The sequence below is a fragment of the Vulpes vulpes genome, chromosome 2 (genome assembly GCF_048418805.1).
Source record: "Vulpes vulpes isolate BD-2025 chromosome 2, VulVul3, whole genome shotgun sequence".
Taxonomy (NCBI): Eukaryota; Metazoa; Chordata; class Mammalia; order Carnivora; family Canidae; genus Vulpes; species Vulpes vulpes.
In genome coordinates this window covers 75,846,800-75,872,819 of record NC_132781.1, presented here as the reverse complement: position 1 = coordinate 75,872,819, position 26,020 = coordinate 75,846,800, and the positions used below count along the sequence as shown (strand labels likewise).

The following is a 26,020-nucleotide window of genomic DNA, read 5'->3' as shown; positions in this document are numbered from 1 at the left end:
ATAGTATCAACCTCATAAGGTCATTGTGAGGATTAACTAAATTAATACTTGGAAAGTTCTTGAAGCAGGGGTGCATGTTAAGGGTTAAGTAATTAAAAATAAGATGACCACTGGGTGACTGGCTTCTTAAAGAAAAGGAAGGACCTGAAGAGATGCTGCTTCTGGTACAGTGTGATACACACTTTCTTTCCTGAGGTAGGAGCGGAGTCATGTGGATGGATTTGTGATTGAAGAAGCAGAACTGAACGGTATTAACTAAAATATCTGTCGGAAATGCTGGCACTAAGCCCTGGGTCCTGACTGGATGAAGTAATATATGGAGAGACATTCATAGCAACTCCTTTGGGACTCTTTGTAGTGGATTTTAAGAGGAGAAAGAAGAAATAAACTGGAAATATATAGAGGTGGAGGGAATTGGGGGCAAAGCTTATGCCAAGAGTTAGCAGTTATCTTCCGCATCTGACAATGGCTAAAACAGGGTGATTCTCAGGGGAGTGTGTGCGTGCGTGTGTGTGTGTATGTGTGTGTGTATGTATATATATACATATGCACACACATGAACATAAAGTTAAATACGTAAAGGTATATACATTTTTTAAAGCACCTGTCTGACTTAACATGTTTTCTCAGCTTCTTCTGTGGAGAAGGGCACTGGCCATCTGCTTTGTTAAAGAAAGCAGGCACCACCTTTGTGTAGCACGTGCCCAGGGGTGCTGTGCGGCCACTCTGATGCTCGGGACCTCTCCGTGTTGGCCCAGGTGCTTTTTTGGGAGCCTGGTGGCAAAAGCCTTTCCATGCCCTTGGCTTGTCTCTGCCTGACTGTGCCCAGACAGGGGCTGGCCCTGCCGTTGCTGGCACAGGGCTTGGTCGCTCACTCACTCTGATGGCTGCCCTTTGCCCCAGCTCCCTTGGCCAGAGGCAGCTCACTTGTAATTTGCTCTCAGGCTCAGAGGTGCAGCTCTGTCAAACTGCAGCATATGTTTATCTTCTAATCCACAGACAAGAAGAAAGGAGGTAAATTCCAGCCTTTTAAGAAGTTGTTTGGCAGAAGGAAAAAGAAAGACACTTTGTTGTCCCAGGAGGTGTCAACAGGGACTAAGATTCGCTCTCCCCAGAGTGTCAGCAATGGGACCTTCTCTTCAGATGAGGAGACCCTGGAAGACAATCTAAGGTAACAATTCATACTCCACCCACCCCCACCCTCCAGATCTTTGGCAGAGTCCCAAGGTGGAGAATGGGATTCCAGAGGAGGCAAGGGTGGAATCACATCTGTGTTGTATCTATGGGAAGGTGGAAGACGTGGGGTACTTTGTGCATTCTGTGTGGAGAAGTCACCGTAGGGATCAGCAATGAGTCTGACCCCATTTTCCAGGAGAGCACAGGGACCTACACCTTCATTTTGCTGCCCTCACTGGTGGTAGAGGCAACACCCCCACTGCATTGGCTCAGCAAGTTAACCTGGATAGAAGGAGACTGCATTCCCGTGTCCTGTTGCTTGGCATAGAGAAAGGGTGGTCACAGATTAGGTGGGACATCCATGTTGAGAACACAGACTGCTCAGGCACTGAGTGGTCACCCTTCATTCCTCTGGCAATCTCTAGCAGCTTCTGGAACCTGTCACGGAACTTGTAACTTCTACTCATTGTTTTCTTTTTCTTTTTTCTTTAAAGGCTTGTTTATTTATTTGAGAGAAATAAAGATTTATTTATTTGAGAGGGAGGGAGAGGGGCAGAGGGAGAGACAGAATTGCAGGTGGTCTCCAGCTGAGTGTAGAACCTACTGGGGGCTCTGTCCCACCACCCAGGGATCACCGGCTGAGCCAAAACCAAGAGCCTGACAGAGGCTTACCCAACTGAGCCACCAGGGCACCCCCTGCTCTTTGTTTTCTGTTTCTCCGTCTCTCCTTCTTGCTTCCCTCTTCACCCCTTCCCTTTCTCCTTCCCTCCCTCTCTCCCTCCCTCTCTTCCCTTCCTTCCCTTCTGAGACCACAGGCTATAAATCTGGCCATGACAGTGTCAAGAACTCAGAAAAGCAGGGTCAGGAGGTACTTTCTCACCTGAGTGCTGGGAGTTGAAATCGGAGTCAGAGATGGTTCAACTCTGCTACTGATGGCTTAAAGTCAGCTCCCCTGAGAAGCCCCTTCCCACGACCTGATCTGATTAGTTTACCCTTGCCAGTGTTCCCCCAGCGTCAGGCACCTGGCTCCAGCAGATAACTTGTCACTTTCTATGGAAATTACTGATTTGCTGGTCTGTCTCTCTCATTTGACTGCCAGTTCCATGAAGTCAGGGACCAGGTTTTATTCGGTCTTGTATTAGGTGCTCCAAAAACGTTTCCTGTGAATGCCTGGCACAGTATGAGTTTCCCTAATACGTGTGGAAGGAATTGACAATGTCATCTGTGATGGTTTTTCTATGATTCAAGGATGAGAACAAAAACATCCTCTGTGTTGTGTGTCAGTAAGTAAATTGTAATAAACACTGCCATTGAGCATAACTTACAGACTTCTTAGGCAAGCAGGAAACATGAAACTGCAGTGTTCAGCCACCGCATTTGTGGGTCCCAACTAATACTGACTCTTCCTTCACAGGCCTGTATTTGTTTTCCATTATCTTTAGTAAGAAAACTGAAGGAAATTATTTTACTGAAAGAAGAACACAGCTAGCACTGAATTCATCCAGTTGTTGGAATCTCAGTATGTACTGATATATGCTTGAGTATTGTTCAGTATGAATGTTTTGATTTTACTTCAGTTTATTTGGTTGTAAAACAGGAATGCAAACCCTTTTGCCTCAGAGTATCAGAATGAGGTGTACAAATAACTAAAATGTGACAAACTAGTAGTTTAATGCGAATGAAGTTGAGTCTAGAAAGTTCTCCTTTAAAAGGACTGTTCTGCGAAAACACAGCCTGTCCTTTTTATGATTTTGCCAAATCCCTGATTGCTTACTGAATGACTTTGGACCTTTAGAGGAGCCTGGATCCTGGGGGTTCTCTTCCCCTCTAAGTTCTATTCCATCTACTCCCTTGGAGTTTTCCATAGGCTTTAAGTTGTACAAAGCCTTGGAATTCCATAGGGGTTCAAACAGCTACATTTTTATAAAATACAAGTAAACATTTCCTGTCCTTGTTATTGGCTTTTGTTAATAAACCTATATTTTTGAGACATACACTATATTTTAATTATTTAATACTTATTTTTATAATAAAAGAAGCTGGAAGGATAAGCTTTGGGTAAAGAGTTTTTTAAAATGTTTCTTTAAATATTTTTTTAAGATTTTATTTATTTATTCATGAGAGACAGAGAGAGAGAGAGAGGCAGAGACACAGAGGGAAAAGCAGGCTCCATACAGGGAGCCTGATGTGCAACTCGATCCCGGGGGACTCCAGCATCATGCCCTGGGCCAAACGCAGGCGCTAAACCGCTGAGCCACCCAAGGATCCCCTATTTTTTAAATTAAAAAGACAAGAAACAGGGGATCCCTGGGTGGCGCAGCGATTTGGCGCCTGCCTTTGGCCCAGGGCGTGATCCTGGAGACCCAGGATCGAATCCCACATCAGGCTCCCGGTGCATGGAGCCTGCTTCTCCCTCTGCCTATGTCTCTGCCTCTCTCTCTCTCTCTCTCTCTCTCTCTCTCTGTGACCATAATAAATAATAAATTAAAAAAAAATTAAAAATAAAAATAAAAAATAAAAAGACAAGAAACAGTCATTTAAAATATATGTTTCCTTTTTCTTCTTAGAAATTGACAGTTGCAAAATAACTCCACCTACAAAATAAACCCTATATCCATTGCTTACCATATAGCTGAATTTCTGATTATTCATCCCCTTTACAGATGGAGAAAATGAAAGATGCTGTTTCCAACACTTCCTTTTTTTTTTTTACTAAAATATAATTAATGTGTTTCCAATAATTTTTATTTTCCATTTACTGCTCAATTAATAATCATATTACTTTAGATTGTATAATGATTCACAAAATCTCTGTGCATTTTATTGCTCTCTCCACGGTGGACAGCTCTCATTGAAACACAAACCTCAAAATTCTGCTAGCACCGTCTTGGGTGGAGGTTCCATGGAGGCAGATTTCAGCCCAGGGTGAGGGAGAATTTCCTAAGTACTAGAGCTGCCTAAAACGGGAGGCTGGGTATGCGCCAGCAAGGATTTGGACTGATGAAGGGAAATTCTGCATTGGGTGAGAATTTAAAGGAGTTGAACTTTAACACGCTGTCAAACTCCAAGAATCTGTTATTCTAGAAGTGTCTCCATGGCCAAAAATAGCTCATTATTGATCTTCCTCCTGCCTGAAATTTCTCATTTCCTTTGGGCTTTTAAAGCATTCTGTTCTTTCTCTAGGTTATAAGCCTTTTTTCTCCTTGGCTGCAGCTTTTAAATTATACATACCTGTGGGGAAAGCAAAATAGTAAAACATGTTCAGTTTTTAACAATTTAAGACTTCCTTTATTAATTAAATATAACTAAAATTGTATTTCCCCAAATGTGTTGAATTTAAAAAGGGGAAGAGGGTCAGCTTGGAAAATAGGTTTGGGGAATTCTTGACCAAAACAAATTAAATAGGATCCTTTACATAGGACTTTTCAGAGCTTTTACTATGCTAATGTGCCCTGGGAATCTCTGAGAAGGGAGATGCAGTATGGAACATTTCCAAGACTCCTTTAACCACAAACCTTTTTTTTCCACAGAGAACATCCAATGGCATATTATTAAAGCCACCACTTGTTGAGCTTAATGCAGTGTGTTTTGCATAGGTGAACTCATAGTGTTCACACACTATGAGATTGATGTTATTATCCTCATTTCTTTCTTCCAGAAATTGAAATTTAAAAAAATTGAGATATAATTGACATATACCGTGTTTCAGGTTTACAACATAATGATTTATTATTTTGTATATATTGCAAGATGATCACCACAATCTGTTACCATACAAAAGTTACAAAAAAATTTTTTTCTTGTGATGAGAACTTTTTTTTTTTTTAAAGATTATATTTATTTATTCATGAGAGATGCAGAGAGAGAGAGGCAGAGACACAGGCAGAGAGAGAAGCAGGCTCCATGCAGGGAGTCCGACGTGGGACTCGATCCCGGAACCCTGGGATCACGCCCTGGGCCAGAGGCAGATGCTCAACCGCTGAGCCACACAGTCATCCCCCTGATGAGAACTTTTAAGATTTATCTTCTTAGCAACTTTCAAGTACATGATACTGATAATATATACAATGCATAGAATAATATATATCATACAATATAAATAATTGTATTATTAGCCATAGTCACCATGCTGTACATCTCCATGACCTATTTGATAACTGGAAATTTGTACCCCTTCACCTTTTTCACCCACTCTTCAACCTCCTCCCCTCTGGCAACCATCAATCTGTTTCTGTATTTATTAGTTTTGTTTTGCATGTTCATTTGTTGTAGTTTTTAGATTCCATGTATTAGTGAGATCATACATATTTCTTCTCTGACTTAGCATAATACCCTCAAGGTATGTTCATGTTATCACAAATGGCGAGATTTCATTTTTTATGGCTAAATAATATTCCTGTGTGTGTGTGTGTGTGTGTGTGTGTGTGTGTGTGTGTTTAACGTCTTCTTCGTCCATTCATCCATTTATGGACATTTAGGTTGTTTCTGTATCTTGGCTAGTCTAAATAATGCTGCAGTAGACAAGAGGTGCATGTATCTTTTCAAATTAGTGTTTTTGTTTTCTTCAGATAAATAACAGTAGTGAGGGCACCTCGATGGCTCAGTTGGTTAAGCATCTGTCTTTGGCTCAGGTCATGATCTCGAGGTCCTAGGATCAAGCCGTGCATCGGGCTTGCTGCTAGGTGGAGAGTCTGCTTCTCCCTCTGCCTCTGCCCCACACTTGTGCTCGCTGTCTCTCTCTCAAACAAATAAATAAAAGCTTTAAAAAATTAATTAATTAATTTAAAATAAATAAATAAATAAATGCATACTAGTAGTGGAATTGCTGGATCACATGGTAGTTCTATTTTTATAATTTTTGTGGAACCTCCAGACTGTTTTCCATGGTTGCTACACCAATTTATATTTTGACCCACCAGTGCACAAGGGTTCCCTTTTCTTCACATCCTTGCCAACACTTGTTATTTCTTGTCTTTTCGGTGATGGCCATTCTAACATTCATACCTCATTGTGATTTTGATTTGTGTTTCCCTGATTAGTGTTGGCTAGCATCTTTTTATGTGACTGATGGCCATCTTTATGTTTTCTTTGGGAAAATGTTCAGATCCTTTGCCCATTTTTTAATCATACTGTTTTTTTTGTTATTGAGTTGTAGGAGTTCTATATATTTTGGATATTAACCCCTTTTCAGATATATGGTACGCAGATATCTTCTCCCAATCAGTAGGTTGCTTTTTCATATTGTCAATGGTTACCTTTGCTGAGCAGAAGCTTTGTAGTTTGATGTAGTCCCACTTGGTTATTTTTGATTTTGTTGTGCTTACCTTTAGAGTCAGATCTAAAAAATCATCACTAAGACTGATATCAATGAGCTTATTGCCTGTTTTCTTCTAGTTTTATGGTTTCAGGTCTTACATTCAAGTCTTTAATCCATTTTGAGTTATTTTTGTACGTGGTATAAGATAGTCGTCTAATTTCCTTCTTTTGCATGTGGCTATCCAGTTTTCTGTACACCATTTATTTAAGAGACTGTCCTTCCCCCATTATATATTCTTACCACCTTTGTTGTAAATTAATCATTTACATAGGTGTTTATTTCTGGGCTTTCTCTTCTGTACCATTGATCCATAAGTCTGTTTTTATGCTGATACCATACTGTCTTGATGACTGCAGTTTTATAACGTAGTTTGGAATCAGGGATTGTAGTATCTCCAACTTTGTTCTTGTTTCTCAAGATTATTTTGGCTGTTTGGGGTCTTTTGTGGTTCCATACGTTTAGGAATGTTTGTTCTATTTCTGTGAAAAAAACCATTGGGATTTTGATAAGGATTGCATTGAATCTGTAGGTTTGGGTGGTATGGACATTTTAACAGTTCTTCCAATCCATGAGCACAGAATATCATTGTTTATGTCTTCATTTTCTTTTAGCAATGTCTTATAATTTTCAGTGCACAGGTCTTTCACTTCCTTGGTTAAATTTATTCCTGGGTATCTTTTTTTTGGATGCAATTGTAAACGGGATTATTTTCTTAATTCTCTTTCTGATAGTTCATTGTTAGTATTCAAAAGTGCAACAGATTTTTATATATTGATTTTGTATCCTGCAACTTTATCGAATTCATTTATCAGTTCTTTTTTTTTTTTTTTTTTTTTCATTTATCAGTTCTAACAGATTTTTTTGGTGGAGTCTTTAGGGTTTTCCATATATAAAATCATATCCACAGATAATGACAGTTTTACTTCTTCCTTTCCAATTTGAACGCCTTTTATTTCTTTTTCCTGCCTAATTGCCCTGGCTGGGACTTTCAGTAGTAGGCTGAATAAAAGTGGCAAGAGTAGACATTCTTACCTTGTTCCTGACACTATTGCAGTTTCAAAGATAAGAAAACTATGGCTAGATAGTGACTTGCTGATAAGTTGCTGAGTCAGTAATTAAGCAGTAAAGAGTTCATTCTTCACATCCACTGTTCTGCCTCTCAAGAGGCCTCAGCCTTCTAGTCCCATGGCCCTGAGTTGTTCTCCTGGTCCTGAGTCATCAGGCTCAGGTGTCTTCTTCCCTTAGCTGCCCTCCCCTCCTTAGGCTCTGCTACTCACTAGGACTCCACTTGTCCTGCTTCCAGCTTCTACCTCACACCCAGCATTTACCATTTCATTTCAGCTACAGCTCTTTAGAGTAAATTTCAGCTATAAGCACATTCAGAACCGAAGGGGCTTTTGGAAGGGGGAGCTCACTCTGGGACTAGAGCAGTTAAGAAAGGGTTCAGGAGCCAACATGCACATGAGAAAATGCTCTGCATCACTGGCCATCAGGGAAATACAAATCAAAACCACTATGAGATACCACCTTACACCAGTGAGAATGGGGAAAATTAACAAGGCAGGAAACAACAAATGTTGGAGAGGATGCGGAGAAAAGGGAACCCTCTTACACTGTTGGTGGGAATGTGAACTGGTGCAGCCACTCTGGAAAACTGTGTGGAGGTTCCTCAAAGAGTTAAAAATAGACCTGACGACCCAGCAATTGCACTGTTGGGGATTTACCCCAAAGATTCAGATGCAATGAAACGTCGGGACACCTGCACCCCGATGTTTCTATCAGCAATGGCCACAATAGCCAAACTGTGGAAGGAGCCTCGGTGTCCATCGAAAGATGAATGGATAAAGAAGATGTGGTTTATGTATACAATGGAATATTACTCAGCAATTAGAAACGACAAATACCCACCATTTGCTTCAACGTGGATGGAGCTGGAGGGTATTATGCTGAGTGAAATAAGTCAGTTGGAGAAGGACAAACAGTGTATGTTCTCATTCATTTGGGGAATATGAATAATAGTGAAAGGGAATATAAAGGAAGGGAAAAGAAATGTTGGGAAATATCAGGAAGGGAGACAGAACATAAAGACTCCTAACTCGGGGAAACAAACTAGGGGTGGTGGAAGGGGAGGAGGGCGGGTGTTGGAAGGGAATGGGTGACGGGCACTGAGGTGGACACTTGACGGGATGAGCACTGGGTGTTTTTCTGTATGTTGGTAAATTGAACACCAATAAAAATTAATTAAAAAAAAATAAAAATAAAACACATGTTAATATAAATTAAGCAGATATGCATATTATTTGATGGATAATAAATTTAAAATTTTGTGGAAATGGGGATGCCTGGGTGGCTTAGTAGTTGAGTGTCTGCCTTTGGCTCAGGATGCGATCCCAGGATTCCAGATCAAGTCCTGAATTGAGCTCCCTATGGGGAGCCTGCTTCTCCCTCTGCCTATGTCTCTGTTTCTCTCTATGTCTCTGATGAAAAAATAAACAAGTCTTTAAAAAAATAAAATAAATTTTGGTAGAAAAAAAAAAAAGGGTTCAGGAATGAGGAGGCCTTGAACTGGCTCCAAATGATGGACAGGACTTAGAATGGCTAATGGGAAAGGCATGAACATTTCAGATCTGGAATGGCATGAGCAGACTCACATATAAGAATGAATGTGGCAAATAGAATAGGAGGGAACTTTCCAAGTCACTCTCTGTGGCCATTGTTACCCTAACACCACAACCAGGTGAAAGCATCACAAAAAAGAAGCCTAGAGACCAATATCCCTTATGAATATAGACATAAAAATCTTTTTTTTTAATATGTTTTTTTAATTTTTATTTATTTGTGATAGTCACAGAGAGAGAGAGGCAGAGACACAGGCAGAGGGAGAAGCAGGCTCCATGCACCGGGAGCCTGATGTGGGATTTGATCCCGGGTCTCCAGGATCGCGCCCTGGGCCAAAGGCAGGCGCCAAACCACTGCGCCACCCAGGGATCCCATAGACATAAAAATCTTCAACAGAATACTATCAAACTGAATCAAACAACATATACAAAGGATTCTACACCATGATCAAGCAGGATTTATCCAAAGAGTGTAAGGTTAATTTAATATATGTAATCAATCAATGTAATATACCATATTAATAAAATAAAGGACAAAGACCACATCATCATCTCAATAGATGCATAGAAAGTTTTTGACAAAGTCCAACACACTTTCATGATAAAAACTCTCAAAACTAGGACTAACATGGAATGTTAGTTCCATGCTGTCCTTGAGGAAGGACAGCTACAAAAAATTCACAGGTAATATTACACTTAATGGTGAAAGAATGGATGTGTTCCCATTAAGATCAGGAACAACACAATAATGTCCATTCGGTACTATACTGTAGATTATAGCTAGGATAATTAGGCAAGAAAAAGAAATAAAAAGCATCAGTCTTAAAAAGGAAGAAGTAGATGCACCTGGATGACTCACTTAAGTGTCCAACTCTTGATTTCAGCTCAGGTTATGATCTCAGGGTCATGGGATCGAGTCCCACGTTGGCTCTGCACTCAGTGTGAAGTCTGCTTAAGAGTCTCTCTTTCCCTCTACCCTTCCTCCCACTCACACACTCTCTTTCAAAATAAATAAAATCTTTTTTTAAAAAGGGAAAAAATAAAACTATTTGCAGATGCCATGATCTTATATATATAAAAATCCTAAAGAATCCACAAGAAACCTACTAAACTAATAAACCAAGTTGAACAAAGCTGCAGAATACAAGATTGGAATTTTTGTGTTTCAGCTATATTTCAGTACACTAGCAATGAACAATCTGAAAATGAACTTAGGAAAGTAATTCCATTTACAATAGCATCAAAGGAATAAAATAGTAATAAATTTTTTAAAAATATTTATTTATTTATTTTTAAGATTTTATTTGTTCATGAGAGACAGAGAGAGGGAGGCAGAGACAGAAGCAAGCTCCATGCAAGGAGCCCGATGTGGGACTTGATCCTGGGTCTCCAGGATCACGCCCTGAGCCAAAGGCAGGTGCTAAACCGCTGAGCCACCCAGGGATCCCCAGTAATAAATTTTTATAAAAGAAATACAAAGGGTGCCTGGCTGGCTCAGTCAGAAGAGCATGAGTTCCGGGTTATTAATTGAAGCCCCGTGTTCGGTATATAGATTACTAAAAAGAAAATAAACTAAAAAAATAATAACAACAGTAAATGGTGTTGGGAAAATTGGACAGCCAAGTACAGAAGAATGAAACTAGACCATTCTCTTACACCATACACAAAGATAAACTTAAAATGGTTGAAAGATCTAAATGTGAGACAATCCATCAAAATCCTAGAAGAGAACACAGGCAACAACCTTTTTTTTTTTTTTAACATTTTTATTTATTTATTCATGGAAGACACAGCAAGAGAGAGAGGCAGAAACATAGGCTGAGGGAGGAGCAGGCTCCCTGCAAGGAGCCCGATGTGGGTGGGACTCGATCCCGGATCCCAGTATCACACTCTGGGCCAAAGGCAGATGCCCAACTGCTGAGCCACCCAGGCATCCCAGCAACAACCTTTTTGAACCTGGCCATAGCAACTGCTTGCAAGATACATCTATGAAGGCAAGGGAAACAAAAGCAAAAATGAGCTATTGGGACTTAATCAAGATATAAAGATTCTGCACAGCAAAAGAAACAGTCAACAAAACTAAAGGACAACCTACAGAATGGAGAAGATATTTGCAAATGACATATCAGATAAAGAGTTAGTATCCAAGATCTATACAGAACTTATTAAACTCTACACCCAAGAAACAAACAATCCAGTCATGAAATGGGCAGAAGACGGGAACAGCCATTTCTCCAGAGAAGACCTACACGTGGCCAACAAGCACATGAAAAAATGCTCCACATCACTGCTATCAGGGAAATACAAATCAAAACCACAATAAGATCCCACCTCACACCAGTGAGAATGGTGAAAATTAACGAGACAAGAAACAACCAGTGTTGGAGAGGATGTGGAGAAAGGGGAGCCCTCTTGCACTGTTGGTGGGAATGTGAGCTGGTACAGCCATTCTGGAAAACAGTATAGAGGTTCCTCAAGAAGTTAAAAATAGAGCTACCCTGCAACCCAGCAATTACAGTACTGGATATTTACGCCAAAGATACTGATGTAATGAAATGCCGGGACACCTGCACCCCAATGTTCATAGCAGTAATGTCCACAATAGCCAAACTGTGGAAGGAGCCATGATGTCTTTCGACAGATGAATGGATAAAGATGTGGTGTGTGTGTGTGTATATATATATACACACACACACATATACATATTCCATTATATGTATATATATATATATGTGTTCATATAATGGAATATTAGTCAGCCATCTGAAGAGACGAATACCCACCATTTGCTTCAACATGGTTGGAACTGGAGTGAAGTAAGGCAGTCGGAGGACAATCATCATATGGTTTCACTCATATGTGGAATATGAGAAATAGTGAAAAGGATTGTAAGAGAAAGGAAGGAAACTGAGTGGGGAAAATTAGAGAAGGGGACAAACCATGAGAGACTCTGGGAAACAAAGGGTTGCAGAAGGGGCAGTGGGCAGGGGGATGGGGTAACTGGGTGATGGGCTCAGAAAAGGGCATTTGATGGGATGAGCACTGGGTGTTATACTATATGCTGGCAAATCGAACTTAAATAAAAACAAATTTAAAAAACAGTAAAAATAAACAAAGAGTTGTACACTGAAAATGATAAAATACCATTGAAAGAATTTAAAAAGATCTAAATAGATGGGAAGACTTCCTCATTCATGGACTGGAAAACTTATTATTATGATGGCAATTCCCCCCGAATTGATCTATAGATTCAGTGCAATTCCTATCAGAATCGCAGCTGACTCTTTGGCAGAAATTGGCAAACAGGTTCTAAAATTCATATGGAGGGATCCCTGGGTGGCGCAGCGGTTTAGCGCCTGCCTTTGGCCCAGGGCGCGATCCTGGAGACCCGGGATCGAATCCCACATCAGGCTCCCGGTGCATGGAGCCTGCTTCTCCCTCCGCCTGTGTCTCTGCCTCTCTCTCTCTCTCTCTCTCTCTCTCTCTGTGACTATCATAAATAAATAAAAAATTAAAAAAAAATAGAAAACAAATAAACCTGACTATATATAAGTAATATATATTTATAAAAAAAAATAAAATAAAATTCATATGGAAATGCAAGGGACCAAAGTAACCAAAACAATCTTCGAGGGCTCATGCTTCTCAAGTTTAAATCTTATTACAAAGCTACTTTAACCTATGTGGTGTTGTACTGGCATATGGGTACATAGGTCAATGGAATTTAAATGAGAGTACAAATGTAAACCCTCACATTTGTGATCAGCTGATTGTCACCACATTTGCCAAGCAATTCAGTGGGTAAAGAATAATCTTTCTCAATAAGTGGTGCTGGGACAATTGAATAGTCAGCCACATGCCACAGAATGAAGTTGGGCTCCTTCACTATTCACAAAAGTGAATTCAAAATAGATTACATACTAAATGTAAAATCTAAAACTATAAAATTCTTAAATGAAAACAAAGGAGCCAGTCTTCATGATTAGTGATTTCTAGATACCAAAAGCACAGGTGACAAAAGAAAAAATTGGTAAATTGGGCTTCATTAAAACTTTTGTGCTACAAACAATGCCATCAAAAAATGAAAAGACAATCCACAGAGTGGAAGAAAACATTTGCAAATCATAAATTGGGTAAGAGACATCTTCAGAATAGATAAAGAACTCTTAAAACTTAGTAATAAGATGATCACAACAATTTTATTTTATTTTTTAAAAGATTTTATTTATTTGAGAGAGACAGAGAACAAGTAGGTGGAAGCTCAGATTGAGAGAGGGAGAAGCAGAGTCCCCACTGAGCATGGAGCCTGATGAGGGGCTCTATCCCAGGACCCTGGGATCATGACCTGAGCTGAAGGTGGACACTTAACTGACTGGGCCACTCAGGCACCACAACCAAAACAATTTTAAATGGGTAAACTATTTGAATAGACATGTCTCCAAAGAAGATAAAGAAGGTCCATTATGTATGAAAACATACTCGTTCAACATCATTAGTTATCAGGGAAATGCAAATCAAAACCACAATGAGATATCACTTCATGCCAGTAGGAAGGTTATAATAAAAAAAAGGCAGTAACATATGTTGGTAAGAATGTAGAGAAATTGGAATCCTTATATGTTGTTGATGGTAATGTAAAACGGTACAGCCATTGTTTGACAGTTCCTCAAAATGTTAAACATAGAGTTACCATATGACCCAGAATTCCAATCCTAGGTATATATCCATGAGAAATGAAAACACATGTCTACACAAAAACTTGTATACAAATGTTCATAGCAGCATTATTCTTAATAGCCAAAAAGTTGAAGCAAGCCAAAAGTCCATCAAAAGATGAGTGGATAAGGGTACCTGACTGGCTCAGTCAGTAGAGCATGTGACCTTGGTCTGGAGTCTTGAGTTCAAGTCCCATGTTGACATGAAGCTTACTTAAAAAAAAGAAGATGAATGGATAAATACAATGGGTTGTATATCCATACAATGGAATATTATTTGGGAATTAAAATATTATTTGGGAATTAAATGAAGTACTGATACATAATGTGACATGGATAAACTTTGAAAACATTATGCTCAGTGAAAGAAGGAGGTTAGAAAATACCACCTGTTGTATGATTCCATTTATGTGAATGTTTCAAATAGGCACATTCATGCAAATAGAAAGATTAGTGGTTGCCAGGCATGGGGTGGGTTGGGGGGTGGCTGTTAATGGGTATGGGGTTTCTTTTTGGGATGATAAAAACTAAGGTGGTGGTGATAATTGCTCAGTTTCTTGCATATACTAAAAAACAATGGAAATCATTGACTATACTATAAATCGTTGAATTCATCCTTTGAAAGGATGAATTTTATAGTATGTGAATTATATCCAATAAAGATTTTGTTTTAAAGTAATGAATGCGGCATTGATGAGATCATACCTGGCTGAGGCGATAAGCTCGTACTGGCAGGGGAGATTCAGGGCTTATTCTTCTCTCATAAATCCCTAAAATAGGAGATAGAAATGTGGGGCAAAACAGAAAAGGATAATTTTGAAGTAGGACATCACTGCAGAGTAGAGTAGGCTGGCTTGGAAGGAGAAGCAGTGGCACACATTCACTCCAGGGTATTGAATGCCCTGCACTGAGGGAAGCAGTTGGCTCAAAGGGACAGAGGACATGAGGAAAGAGCCACAGGTCATATTTGAGACTGCCTCTTGAAAACAGTTGCCTGTGCCTTTTAGGAAACATAGAGCTGTCCCTTTGGCCACGTACATGTGAGTCTACAAGAAAAGTGATTACAGACATCAAGGGAATGGGCACTGTCAGAAAGTAAGGCCCCACAAATGTTACCATGACAAAACTGTTAGAGTCCGCAGTATTACCCAGGATGCTATAGGTCCTGTTGGACGAGATTCTTGTCAAGAGAATTCATGTATATACATTGACCATATTAAACCCTCTACAAGCCCAGATAGCTTCCTGAAATGTGTGAAGGAAAATGGTCATAAAAAGAAGGAAGCAAAAGAGAAAAGTACTTGGGTTCCAGTGCCGGCTTGCTCCACCCAGGAAAGCACACACTTTTCTAGAACTAGTGGAAAGGAACCTGAGCTGTTAGAATCCTTTCCTTTGAATTCCTGGCATGATACGCACTTAAAAATAACTTTTCTTTTAAATTTATGATAGTCACAGAGAGAGAGAGAGAGGCAGAGACACAGGCAGAGGGAGAAGCAGGCTCCATGCACCGGGAGCCCGATGTGGGATTCGATCCCGGGTCTCCAGGATCGCGCCCTGGGCCAAAGGCAGGCGCCAAACCGCTGCGCCACCCAGGGATCCCAATGCACTTAAAAATAAAAAAGATATCTGGACTATAAAAAGAAGAAGAAATTGCGTATGGTTGACCTCATGCAGACACACACACACACACACCAATATTAAAAGTCTAAGGTAATTTTTAGTCCTAATCCAATACCTTCACTTTACAAATAGGAACACTGAGACTTGAAGTAATCTTATTAGTGTGGTGCTGTTGGTGTTAGAGGTGTGAATACAATCCAAGCCAGCCAATTTTACATACAGTAGTCCTTTTATCTAGAACAATCCCATCTCCCATCTCCACTTGCTTCACCCAGCTCATTACTCTTTATCCTGTGGCTTTTTGCGCAAATATGCCTTCCTCAAGGAATAAGCTTGCTCTGGCCTCCCTCAGCCTAGATCAGGCCTTCCTGCCATTGTTCTCACAGTTTACCTTTCTATAAGGGCAGGCCTGCGTGTGTATTCACAGTATTTCCAGCCTCTAGAACTATGCCTGGTACATAGCAGTTGTTCAGATTGTTCGTTTACTGAATGTACAAATACTGCTCTTTTTTTTGCCATGCTGACTCTTCCCACTGTACGTTCAATGTTCCTCTATTTCATCCTTCGGTTTCCCACCACGGTAAAGAGTATCACTGTCCCCTTGACCCACTGGGAAAAGAATATTACACAGTGTAGTAAGACAGCGTGTCATCAGTGAGATTGCAGTGGAGCTTAGGCTCCCTGGTTACCATGTGGCACCTTAGATCACTCGGCCTTGATGCTTTTCAGGTGAAGTCAGAAAAGACTTAGGTGACTTGATCAGTTATACTCCACCCTTAGGAACCTGGGATGTGCTGATTGAACAGGGACCAGAAAAGAGGGACAAGACCATTAAATGAATGAAATTTAGGGACTAAATGGGAGAAGGAATGGATCTAAATGGGAGAAGGAATAGCTGAGTAAGTCTAGAGGGAATGAAGGTTGATGAATCTGCAGTTACTGGTGATATGGTATGTGGGAGAGCAACAGAGCAGGAGCCAGGGTCTCTTGTGCATGCAGTTGCTTTCACTCATGAGCTGTTTGATCTTAATCAAGCCGCCCCTTCATCTTTTAGATGGATGTGTTCTCTCCCCAGCTTATAATGAGGACCAAAAAAGAAAGAAAGAAAAAACCATTATCCGCTATAAAATCCCAGTTTACAAATGCAGGGTAATATTATTACTGAGATAAAGAGGGTGTTGATACTAGTTTTCTATTTCCAGAGCATAGACCAAGACTAAATTGATTCAGCAGGTGACTAGAGAAGTTTCTGAAAACATCTTTCTTCAGGTGGAGAAACTGAGAAGTGAAACAGACAGCATGCAGACCCGTGGAGTCCTTCCAGAATTTTACAGGCAGGTTAGACAATTGCTCATCCTATGTGCTGGAGACACAGGATTGAGCCCAGGGGCTGGAGCAAACGATCCTTTGACTTCCAGTTCTAAGAGTGTGTGTTTTAAGATTCCAAAATTCCCTCCTTTTCCTTGAATTTTTTTTTTAACCTATCCTGTCTTTGTTGTAATTCTTAGGTGATTGGTGCTCTATAGCTTGTTGAGCACCATCTGTCTTCATAGGATTCCAAAGTCTGGGATGAGCCTCCAAGATGCCACACAAAATATAATCTGATTCCAGTCTCTTCCAGCAGCTCTAGTTTATTTGATGAGGGTACTTAATTGCTCTTTAGCATTTCATTTGAATGAGACTCACGGATCTGTTTAGAAGAAAACTGCTGATCAATTGCAATTGCCCCTGTTGTCATGGAAACAAGCTGCCATGGGACTATAATTATATTTCCTTATTCCTGAAGTGAATCCCTAATCATTTCTATGGTAATTACCCAATATCTGTGGTCCCAAATTACATGATGCTTATCCAAAAAAAAAAAAAAAACAAAGAATAAGGAGTAGGGGGACTGGCCTGAGACATGTGTTAACTGTGCAGCTGCAGAAAGCCCTCTTTTTTGGGTGGGGTGAATTTCCCTGTGTAGGCTCATACTCCAAGGTTAGATGATGTCAGTGGCATCTTAGAATGTGGCCAGTGTGAAGAGTAGTTGCTAGAAGGCTGTATCAGGTAGGATGGTTTCAGCTGTAACAAAAAACACAACTGGTATCTTCAACTTAGGTAAAGAAATATATTACCTAACGTACCCGAAAGTCTGGAGGACTTGTCAAGTTTCAAAGTCCATTAATGAAGCAGCCCAACAACAGCATCGAGATCTAGGCTGATTCCGTCCTAGCTCATCTTCAGCGAGTAGGCTTTGGTCCTCAGGTTTATCCCTTTATAGCCCCAAAGTGGCTGCCAGGTGTCACATGTTCCAGCTGTTACATGCAGACGACAAAGACTGGGGAAGAAAGAGGACCTTCCCTGTCTTGTGTCATGTTTTGTGGATAAGGAGAGCTTTCCCAGAAACCCTTCCTCCAGAACACTTTCCCTCACTTTGTATTGTTCCTTTCACAGTTTGTCATGAGGTGTCTCTGCTTTTTTTTTTTTAATTTTATTTATTTATTCATGAAAGAGAGAGGCAGAGACATAGGCAGAGGGAGAAGCAGGCTCCTTGCAGGGAGCTTGATGTGGGACTCAACCCCAGGACCCCAGGATCAGGCCCTGAGCCAAAGGCAGACACTCAACCGCTGAGCCACCCAGGCATCCCAACAAGGTGACTCTTCTTGACACCTGCTGTCCCTAGCACCAAGTGCACATGGGTGAGGGATGGAGTAGCATGACTACAGTGCCAACAACAAGAAAGTCTTGCTTTCCTTCTCACATTCTCTTTTTCTCTCTCTCACCCCCCCCCCCCTTCTGCATCTGGTGGCCTAAGTTCCAGGCCGTGGTCCCATTATGTGCCCGCTGTCTGATCTCTCCCACTTTTGTAAATAAGCATGGGCACAAGGCACTGCACCTGGGCTTGGGCATCCCAGTAGCATGGGAGACAGCATCGCTGGCTCTCAGGCAGCAGCACATGCTACCAGGAAGAAAGCCAGCCTCTTGCAAAAGCAGAGTCAGAACCCCAGAGTGCTTTTCCAGTGACTTGTCCATCCAGCTGGGCTAAGTTGGAAAGGAGAATCAAGACACAGGATCAGAAGCATGGTGTGGTGGCTGTTTCTTTTCCCAACAGTTTTTTCCCCCAGTTTTTTCCCCCCAGGGAATCCAGTTTATCTGTGTGTACCTCTAATAGGACAAAGCACCAGCTTCCTGTGACAGAAGCCAAAGGGCCAGATCCTCCACTTTCCTCCACCTGCAGCCTGACATGAGCATGTGACCCACCTGGCCATTTGGTCTTTCTCTCCTGGACTTTGGCTTGCTCAAGGATGTAAGGAGCACAACTGTGGCAACAGCCTGTAACCAGGCTCTTCCTTTGGTGTGGCGGCATCTGTGGTTCCTGACGCTGGGACCTCTACAGTTCTAACTCCTGTCTTTTTCTAAGCTTTGACTCTAGCTTCTTTTGTTCTTTGAGCCCCCACCATTCTTCCAGTAAATTTTCTTTTGGTTAAGTGCAACCAAGTTAATTTCTTTTGCTTGCAACCGAGAACTATAACTAATAGAGGATAAAACCAGGAAAACTAGGTGAGAGAGAGAGAATTTGACGCAGAAGGTAGGAAGCAAAACCTGGAGCACCTCCCTGTTTAGATTGAAAAGAAGGCCCAGAAGAACCTTTTAAAGATGCTGAATGTCCTCCTGACTTGCCCACCCATTGGCTTCTCAGAGTTCCACAGTGGCCTGCGCCTGCCGTACCTAAAAAATGCCCATGCTCTGAAAATACACCTCCTCCGCACATCAATGCATTTGCCTCAAGCTTTCCATTCCCTTAGTGACCTACACATCTGGTAAACTAACTGTTCTACAGTATTAATCATTTACTCTTCTGTTGAAAAAATTTACTACATATTTTTATCATATAAAGCACTGTGGGAGGAACAAAGTCAACAGATATGATCCCTGCCCTCAGGCAGCTCCTAGTACTGTGGTGGGGATAAGGTAACACCATTATTGTTTGAATCACGTCTGTGTAGCACTCTACAATATGCACAACACTTTTATTTTCTCTCTTATTTAAAGCATGATTATAGTAACCATAACATAAAACAGTAAGAGATATGTGCATAGGCCTTTCAGAGGAAAAGACTCCTTTCCTCCAGGCTGCAGGAGGGGCTGTGTGGGGTTGGTATGATTTCAGCTAGACTTTGAAGGATGAGTAGGGCCTGAACTGAGAGACTGGCACTGGGCAGTCCATGGAGGGGAAGAACCCAGAGAGGATGTTTGGGGAATGGTGTGATTTGCCTTACAGGGTGTTTGAAGTAGGGTGACACTTTTGTAAGTGCTTACACTATTCTCAGTGCTTTACAGGTCATAATTCATTTAATCCTAACAGAAGCTTCATGAGGTACAGGTCCTCTTATCCTCTCCATTCACTATAGGGAAATTGAGACACCTAGAGATTTAGTGACTTACACAAGGCCATTCAGCTGGTAAGTGGGAGAACTAGGTTTGAGTAGTAGGCACCCTGGCTCGAGTCTGAGCACGCACTTCCTACACTCCATGACCTCCATTTCATAGAGCCAGAGTCGTTTGGGGCCTGTTGTGCAGAGCTTTAAGTGCCAGCAAGCCTTGCAGCTTCATCTGGTAAGATGTTAGCAAAAGGGAGCTGCTGGAAGTTTCTGAGCTGGCAAATTAACTGCTTTAAGGTTACTGCAGAGTTTGAGAGGAAGCGGTATTGGAGAGGACTTCAGTTGGAGATCATTTACAGATATCAATCATATTCCAACAGGCTGGAGGTAAAACCAGGGTAACAGTGACAATTATACAGCTGCCATCAGTGTTCTGAGGTCTTCCTCACACATGCTTTTATGTGTTTGAGACAAATCCTTGAGCCTCCACTGTCCACCTAGATTGGAGGTAAGGCACCATGCCAGCAGCTTTCCTCCAGTGGTCCAGGAAAACAAAAGTTCTTCATAATTGCAGAGATTTTAGAAATCTGAAGTAGTTTTAAAATTAAAAATAATTTAAAAAGCTTCTCCTGAGCAAAGGTTAAATGTGCAAACTTTATATTATTTTTGACATGGTTATTAGCATAATCATCCAATTCTGGGTATTATAGCAAAGTGGGACAGTCCATTCAGGCCTCAGCTGAGTTTTCTGAAATATTTGACAACTTTAAGTGTAGAAATGGGCCCTTCCAAACAGCCCTGTAATTTGGCCTATGTGCTGCCAAAGTGTGCCCAAGAGTACTATATTATTTATTCTTAAAAAGCCTTCTAGAGCTTCTGGGTAGAATAGTGAGTCCAGCTGACTCTGGGTAAATAAAAGAGAAGGAGGTAGAGTTGGGGAGGAACAGCAGTGTGTCTTTCTTCCTCTCTTGCCAAACCCATAATGACTTAGATCAAAGGGCTTAAACATAAAAAGATGTGGGTAGAACAGGACTGCCTAAGCCACTCCAAGCCTGTCTCAGTGCTAATAATCTATTACAAGCCTCTGGTTTCCAGTTAGTAGTCCTGTTTATGGTGTTTAAACTTCCTGGGGTACTTGAGATCAGGATGCAGCCCTAGGGGCCGTTGCTCTGTGACTCCGATACTATGATCAGCATTTCAAGCATTGCACCTCCAAATTACCCATGATTTTAGGCAAATGTCAAGAAATTCTTCTTCCTCCCTCTCCTCCTCCTCCTTTTTTTTCTTCTTTTGTCCTGTAAAGTCTACTAATCTTTATAGAAAATGACTATTTGGTTTGGGTAGAGGATATGAAAGTAATGTCAGATCTTTGGTGTGAAATGAGGACTTAGGGCATAGCTACATATCTTTCAGCCATATCTATACAAAGTTATAAGTCATGATGCTATACTTACACATTTTTTAAAATCTTGCTTAAGGGCAGCCTGGGTGGCTCAGCGGTTTAGAGCCACCTTCAGCCCAGGGCCTGATCCTGGAGACCCGGGATCGAGTCCCACGTCGGGCTTCCTGCATGGAGCCTGCCTCTCTCTGTGTCTCTGCCTTTCTCTCTCTCTATCTCTCATGAATAAATAAATAAAATCTTAAAAAAAAATCTTGCTTAATACCAGTGTTCATAGCAGCATTATTCACATTTGCCAAAAGGTAGAAACAAAATGCTCATCCACAGATGAATGGGTAAACAAAATGTTGTATTCCACATCTAGTAGAATATTATTTAATCTTAAATGATGAAATTCTGACACATGCTACATGGATGAACCTTGAAGACGCCAAGCTAAGTAAAATAAAAGCCAGACACAAAAGGACAAATGTATGATTCCACTTATATGAAGTGCCTGGAATAGTCAAATTCATAGGCATAGAAAGGAGAATAATGGGGCACCATTATTGGTTGGTTTGCCATCCAACTCTTGATTTTGGCTCAGGTCACGATCTTGGGGCCATGGGATTGAGCCCCTCATTGTGCTGTATACTGGGCATGGAGTCTACTTGGATTCTCTCTTCCTCTCCCTGTGTCCCTACCCCCAGTGCTCGCTCTCTTGAATAAATATTAAAAAGAAGAAAGGAAGGGGAATAGTGTTTACCCAGGGGATGGGGAAGGGGAGATGGATGGATAGTTACTGTTGAATGGGGATAGTTTCAGTTTGAAATAGTGAAAAGTTCTAGAGACAGATGCAGTGATAATTGTGAATGTATTTAAGCCACTGAACTGTACATTTAAAAATAGCTAAAACAACAGAGTTTAAGTATATTTTACTATAACAAAAAATCTCAGTCACTATTTTTTAAATACAAAAAATACACAGATGCTGGGATCTCATTTGGTGTTCACAGATACGGTATTTAAGCAATAAAATTGGCTCACCTTCTTTTGTCTAAGATTTGTAGTCGTGGGTGAATTGAGTGTCTCTTAACATTACTTTGTTGTCATAGTCTAGCAGCTGTTGTTCACATAGCATCTTTGTTCCCAAAGAAATCCAAACATCTACAAGCACCATGTTAAAATAGAAAGTTCATCAGCTGTGACTCAGGAGCCTGAGTTCTGGTTTCATTTCTGTCTTGGTCAAGTCTGTCTCTCACCTTCTGGGACCTCAGCTTCTGTTGTCCAAAAGGAGTCTGGTCATGGACCCTGTGATCACAGGAGGGCCTGTGAACAGTGACTGTTGGAAGGACCGCCATCTGTTACTGTGGATGGTGCCCTGGATTAGCAGCTCCCCCTCCAGCTGCTGGTTCCCTTGGAGAGACCCACTGGAGATGGGGAGAGCAGCAGCCCGAGCCTCCAGGCAGCAGTGGTGGAGGAGCACAGGCAGGCAGAGTGGAGTGCAGGCTTGGAGTAGGTCTTGGAGCTCGGGATTTTCAGTCTTCCCCATTGATTTACACATTGTTTTTGAAGGATTTCTGAGTGTGAAAGGACAGATGGTGGTTTTCATTAAGGTCTAATGCACTGTAGTTTTTCCCTAACCTGGACCTGACCTCACTTTATAAGATCATACAGCACAGAGCCTGAGGGGTGATAGTAACAAAGAAATAGGAAACAGAGGAGTTTTGTGGGAAACACTGATGACTTTGGTTGCATTGATGTTGAGTTTGCAGGCAGTGGGACAGCCAAGTAGTAGGGTCCACTGCATAGCTAGAGACATGCTGGGAGACGAGAGTGTCGTGTTGGAGTCACATAGACCATTTTTAAAAGTGATTGTTAAAACCAGAAGAGTAGTTTCAGGCTGTTCTACCATCTGTGCCTTTGAAAAGATAACCATAGGAGTCAGCAAAGAGTGGAGGGGAAAGACCAAAAGCTGGTCTCTATGGGCTGATTGGAGGCCTCTGATTAGATGTTTGAAATTTGAACCTTTCTACCAATAACAATAACATCAGTACAACAGCAACAAAGCCAGGACAGAGATACAGAAATGAGAGTTATGACATCTCAGCCATGCTCTCTTGCCATAGAGCCCCAGGAACTTCTGCTGCCTGAACCTCCGAAGTCCAAAGGGACCATTTTTCTGACCTCTATAAGGCATGGCTGTGCTTCTTCCCTGAACTAATGAAGACTTCCTGTGAGATCAGTGTTATTATAAATTTCCCAAGTGTGCCTCTTTTTCTTTCCTTCTAGAGTTTGTTTTTACTACAGGTGCTTTGCATTGGAATTTAGATCTTATTTAAATTTAAAGGAGTGTTAAACAAATTGACAATCCTTCATTTAGAAGTTAAAAATCTAGGGGATTTTAGGGGCAGCCCGGGTGGCTGAGCGGTTTAGCACCGCCCTCAGCCCATGGTGTGATTCTGGAGACCTGGGATGGAGTCCCGGGTCGGGCTCCCTACAAGGAGCCTACTTCTCCCTCTGCCTGTGCCTCTGCCTCTCTCTCGCTCTGTGACTCTCATGAATAAATAAATAAAATCTTTAAAAAGAAAATCTAGGGGATTTTAAAGGGCTTTATACATCTCTTCTCTTGATCAAGAGGCTGCTCTGTGTTCTTGGCATGGGAAGAGAAGGTTCCCACACAGGACGACCCATTTTATTTTTTCCATTTAAGAACGTAAAGCCTGAGGGAAAGTTGCGGCCCCTGCCTCTAGGTTCACTCATAATAAAAGGAAAGGGGAGAATTGGCCTGCTTCACAATCAATTGTGAAAGATCTTTAAATGTCAAGAATAAAGAAGTCCAGATGAACTCGCTAAGGTACAATTTGTGCTAAATTGCCCCTCCACCTCCCAATCATGTAATTCCTAGTTCCCAGCTGGTAACCACAATGATTCCACCAAACTCTTTGTTTGTAAGAACATAGTTTCAAGCTGAGATCTCTACACGTGGCCTTTTCAGTTTGAATTCCAGCCCTTCCTCAAATTCTGGAACTCTGGGCAGTATTTTTACCTAGTCTTTGTCTCAGCTTCCGCTTCAAAGAAAAGGAAATAATCTACCTTGTAGAGTTGTTTGAAATCAGAACTGTTAACTATGATTATCAAAGATTTAAAATTATACAAATTGCCAAGAATTTAATGTTAATTTGCATTATATAAAGTGAAATATTTAGAAGAGAGTGTTTGTTCATGTAACTAATAAACCAATTACCATTCACCTCCACTGTTGCTTCCCAGAGCTTTAAAATAGGATAAAAACTAGATCTAAGAAGAAAAAGGTAGAAATGTTTTTGGTCACTTTGAAAAGTAATTCTCTTAAGAGTAATGGCCTTAAAAATGAGAAGATTCTGACAAAGGTAGAAACTTCATAAATATCAAAAAGTTATTTAATCACTTCTACTTATGGCTGTGATGAAGTAGCTTGTAGCAAATCAGTGCTCCCACCAAGAACAACTAGAAATGCAGATAGAATATTAAAACAAAGACTTCTGTTTGAAGGCATCAGATTGCTGCTAGTGCACCAGAAATGAACAGTGAGATACTGGAGAGAATAGAAGTCCACTGAGTTGAGCCCAACTTTCTGCATATAGCTTCTCCCCTGTGGGCATTAATTGACCTTTAGTGGAGGACAGGAGACCAAGAAGCCTGAGCATTGCTGCCAAGAGGAAGAGAAGACAGCAGAGCTGTAGGCAATCTCCTGGAGCCTAGAATACAAAAACTGGAGTTTGCAGCTGCTGAAATAGCCAGGACTTGAGGGAATTAAAATCCCCAAGAGAAGAGAAACTCCGAAGAATGAGTCTAAATCTAGGCAGTAGTTTTCCTTTTGATGAATTTGTTGATAAAGCTGCACAGGGATGGAGACTGAAAGGCAGGTCAGAGTTGTAGATGGTCTGTGATGTTGAAAAGATGAAAATTGGGGTTTGAAGCCTACCAAGGAGGGGGACCTTAGGAAGTAGCCTAGGCTGTCAGTTGAGATGACAACAGGAGGTCTATACCCTAGACTTGGAGACAAAGCAGAGGTAGTCTGAGCCTTACAAAGACTGCTAATTAGCCATGATCAGGTCAGTCCTTGATTGGATTAAGGTGCTCTGCTCCTCCACACGACTAGCAGATTGGGTGGATCCTCTCTGGAAGGAGAGAACCCAGCTCTACAGTGTTCCATTCTTGATATATAGAATTCAGTCGGGCGCCTGGGTGGCTCAGCAGTTGAGCATTTGCCTTAGGCTCAGGGTGTGATCCCAGTATCCGGGATCAAGTCCCACATCAGGCTCCTTGCAGGGTGCCTGCTTCTCCCTCTGCCTGTGTCTCTGCCTCTCTCCCTCTCTCTCTCTCTCTCTCTCTGTCTCTCATGAATAAATAAATAAAATCTTTAAAAAAAAAGAATTCAATCAAAAAATTAACAGGCAGTTGAGAAACAGACTATGAGAAAAAATAATGGAAGTAGACCCAAAGATGATAAAAATACTGGGAGTTTCAGATATTTAAATAATTGTGATTAATACAGTCAGTAAAATAGTTGGCAAGATAGAGGATTTTTTTTTTAAGATGGAGGATTTTACCAGAGAACTGGAATCTACTAAAAAGAATCAAATGGAAATTATAGATATGAAAAACACTACTGAAAGTAAGCACTCAATAGATAGTTTTAACAGCAGATTAGATTCAGCTAAAGAGAGAATTAAGGAGCTGAAGGTTAGGTCAGTAGAAAAATCCATACTAACTCATATTGAGTAAAAAGAATTGACAGATATGGAAAACAGCATAAGGACATCTGGTTCATGGGGAGGCATTCTAAC

General features: G+C 41.1%; 1 protein-coding gene across 9 annotated transcripts in view; it reads left to right on the top strand.

Moving 5' to 3' along the window:
• Positions 1-26,020, top strand: part of CRACD (capping protein inhibiting regulator of actin dynamics) — a 272,284-nt gene that overhangs the window by 213,382 nt on the left and 32,882 nt on the right. For all 9 annotated transcript variants that reach the window (XM_072748931.1, XM_072748926.1, XM_072748930.1 and 6 more), the window contains one exon: positions 1,000-1,171. The gene's annotated coding sequence lies outside the window, so the exon portion shown is untranslated. The remainder of the gene's footprint in view (positions 1-999; positions 1,172-26,020) is intronic.